At 44.6% G+C, this 3,640-nt stretch overlaps 1 long non-coding RNA gene across 1 annotated transcript; it reads right to left on the reverse strand.

The window, feature by feature from the left end:
* Nucleotides 1–2,366: 2,366 nt before the first annotated feature.
* LOC109942330 (uncharacterized) lies at nt 2,367–2,896 on the reverse strand. The gene is made up of 3 exons (XR_002265075.1): nt 2,790–2,896; nt 2,602–2,711; nt 2,367–2,513 (listed from the first exon to the last, which is right to left on the reverse strand). It is a non-coding gene; the product is annotated as an uncharacterized lncRNA (long non-coding RNA).
* Nucleotides 2,897–3,640: the final 744 nt, after the last annotated feature.

Raw genomic sequence — 3,640 nt, forward strand, 5'->3', positions numbered from 1 at the left:
GATTCGCGGAACTTGGATTGAATTGTAGCATACGTGTGTTTATGCCTTTGATCATGTTCATTCTGCATTTTGTTGCTTATTGTGGTGCTCAAGTTGTACAAACACTCCCTGGACCTCACAAGTCCGTTGCAAAGTGATGCACATGTTTAGGGGGAGATGTGTTACAACTTGACCCTTTGAGACTAACCATGTGGTTGAGTTTGCTTGATTTAGTCTCGAAGGAGAATTGAAAGGGAAAGGTGGACTTGGACCAATGAAAGACTTCCACTGCACTCCGATGAGAGGGTAACTTATTCCGAGTCCATCTCATGACATCTTATTGCCATTTGCTCTTAATTGAATATTTTGGTGAGGCAATGGGGTTAAAAGGCCAAGATTGATCCCGTTTTGGTGCTTGATGCCAAAGGGGGAGAAAATAAAGGCCAAAGCGATAAATGAATCAGCTACCACTTGAGAGATTTGAAAATAGTAGAGTAGAGCTTTTGTTTTTGTCAAAACTCTTTTAGAGCTTTTGTTTTGTCAAAACTCTTTTATTGTCTCTTTTGTGAAAAGTTGGCTTCTTGTGGGGAGAAGTATTGATTATGGGATTTAGGGGGAGTTTTTGAAATCTTTGATCAATCTCTTTTGGAATGACTCTCTTTATGCTTCAACATGTGTGTTTGACTTAGAGATTGAGATTTGAGGTTGATTTGCAAAAACAAACCAAGTGGTGGCAAAGGATGATCCATATATGCCAAAATTGAATAAAACTCAAAGTTAGTTTTTATTTGAAGTAGTTTTGCACTTGTTCCACTTGCTTTATGTTGTGTTGGCATAAATCACCAAAAAGGGGGAGATTGAAAGGGAAATGTGCCTTTGGGCCATTTCTAAGTATTTTGGTGATTGAGTGCAAACACAAGTGCTTAAATGTGAAAATATGCCCATGGATGAACAAAGTGCAAATCACAAGTTAAGGTATGTTTCTAAGCCTTAGTACATTGTTTTTGTGTACTAATATCTTGTCTAAGTGTTAGAAACAGAAAGAAGAAGAGAAGAGAAGACTTGGCTGTGTACAGCCAAGGGGCTGTTTCGGTCTGGGGCACCGGACTGTCCGGTGGTGCACCGGACAGTGTCCGGTGCGCCAGGCTGCCTCGGCCGAAGAGGCTGCTCTCGGGTTTTTCTCCAAGCGACTTCGGCTAAAATTCACCGGACTGTCCGGTGTGCACCGGACTGTCCGGTGAGCCAACGGTCGGCCGGGCCAACGGTCGGCCGCGCGATCGGCGCGCGACACGTGGCAGAGCCAATGGTCGGAAGGAAGCACCGGACTGTCCGGTGTGCACCGGACTGTCCGGTGCGCCAGATCTGCAACGGTCGGCAACGGTCGGCTGCGCCTATTAAGGAAAGAAATCGGGCACCGGACAGTGTCCGGTGTGCACCGGACTGTCCGGTGCGCCCGACGACAGAAGGCAAGGATAGCCTTCCAGATGTGTTCTCAACGGCTCCTAGCTGCCTTGGGACTATAAAAGGGACCCCTAGGCGCATGGAGGAGTATAACCAAGCATTCCTTGAGCACTCTTGATCACTCACACATCAATCTTGCGCACTTGTTCGACATTCTAGTGATTTGAGCTCCGTTCTAGTGTGCTAGTCTCTTGAGCTCAAGTCTGGGTCTTGTGTGTGCGTATTTGCTGTGATCTTTGTGTCGTGTGTGAGTTGCTAATCCCTCCCTTGCTCCGTGATTCTCTGTGAACATCTTTTGTAAGGGCGAGAGGCTCCAAGTTGTGGAGATTCCTCGCAAACGGGATTGAGAAAAGAAAAGCAAGAACACCGTGGTATTCAAGTTGATCATTGGATCACTTGAGAGGAGTTGAGTGCAACTCTCGTCCGTTGGGACGCCACAACGTGGAGTAGGCAAGTTTTGTACTTGGCCGAACCACGGGATAACCACCGTGTCATCTCTGTGATTGATTTCTTGTGGTTATTGTGTTTTGACTCCTCTCTAGCCACTTGGCCATAATTGTGCTAACACTTAACAAGTTTTTGTGGCTTAAGTTTTGAAGTTTTACAGGATCACCTATTCACCCCCCCCCCCCCCTCTAGGTGCTCTCAATACCTAATGTTCGGTAGATGGAGATGTAGGTATAGGTGGAGGTGAAGACCAAGGATAATGGACGGGAGGTGGTGGGGGGGGGCACCGGGACATGTATCCCTTGGGCCTGTGCTAGTTGCTACAAATTTGTCGAACTCATTCACATCAGCATTTTAAATAAATACATATCTTAAAGTGAAAGCTATTATGTTTTGAACTTACTTGTATGAGTGTTTGCTGTTGCTGAATCTGTGTAGCATAATATTCATGTTGTGCAGCTTGTTGCTTCAAGTAATCCTGATGTCGCCTAAGTTCTTCTCGCAGTTGCTCCACTTCTGCTGGATCTTGAGTGGAGCGACGGGAGCTACGAGCAGCAGACCTCGATGAACCTCCACGCTGAACCCTAACCTGGCTCGAGTCAATGACGTTAGCAAACATTGTGTACCTACAAAACAAGTAACATCACGACAGGATTAAGAATACATGTATTGCACTCAACCAATGAAACAATATAAGATATGTAGAGTCCTCACCTTCCATGAGCTTTTCCACCACTTGCATACACAGCCTGAGGATCAATAGGTGAGGTCCTCCAGTCATAGTCTGGTCCGTGCTGACTAGTCATCGCCTCGCCATATGCAGCCTCATACAAAATAACAATGCAATCTTACATACAAAAATCCATATAAACAGAACCTACCAAACGTTTCCAAACACTCACCACACGATCTGTTGCCTTTTGGCTGCACAACACATCTGGATTTGCAGGATCTGGTCCTCTGTGCCCCCTAAGGTATATTTGAACATCACTGGGCACTGCACCAGTGCTAGCTTCCTGTATGTACATTTGACAAACACTATAACCAGAAATTACAGCAAGTCAACTACAATCAACGAAAATGTCTTAAACTGTACTTACCATTCGTTTTGCCAAACGAAAGTGATCATCACCTCCATACCTATGATACGACTCGGTTCCACGATTGGAACTGTGTCGCACAGACTTTGCCTTGAATTCAGCCGAAGCCCAGTAACGACATAACGCATGCCAAGCAGCATCATTGGCAGCTATCCATGGAATCGAATGCTACATGAACACAATTCATTTATAAGTAACTGTAATATCTAGAAGCAATGGAAATTTTTTCAACACAAGCAAAAACATCCATTACCTCAAGATATTGTTGCTCAGTCATATCGAGTCCATACTGTGTCGCCTCATTCTTACTCTCTGGACGTCGCCCTTCACTACCAAACATGGCTTGACTAATCACCTGGATTCGAGCATAGTACATCATATCCCCAACAACACTTGCCGCATTCCTATGGAACACGGAGTGTGCGTGTTCCGTATGAGTATCTCCTTCAGGCAACTTGTAATGTTTCTAAAAAAAAGAAGCATAGTCAAAATCAATAATATGATAGCTTAACAAAAAATTACAACTTGTCGCATTCCTATCGAGATTACAACTTAACAAAAAAAAATTAACATACCCAGAAGTCGTGCCAAACTGCAGCTTGTGCATTCCCATGTTGCGCATTTGTTGCAAGGGCATATTGATCCCATCTTGT

Source organism: Zea mays, chromosome 9, assembly GCF_902167145.1.
Source record: "Zea mays cultivar B73 chromosome 9, Zm-B73-REFERENCE-NAM-5.0, whole genome shotgun sequence".
Lineage (NCBI taxonomy): Eukaryota > Viridiplantae > Streptophyta > Magnoliopsida > Poales > Poaceae > Zea > Zea mays.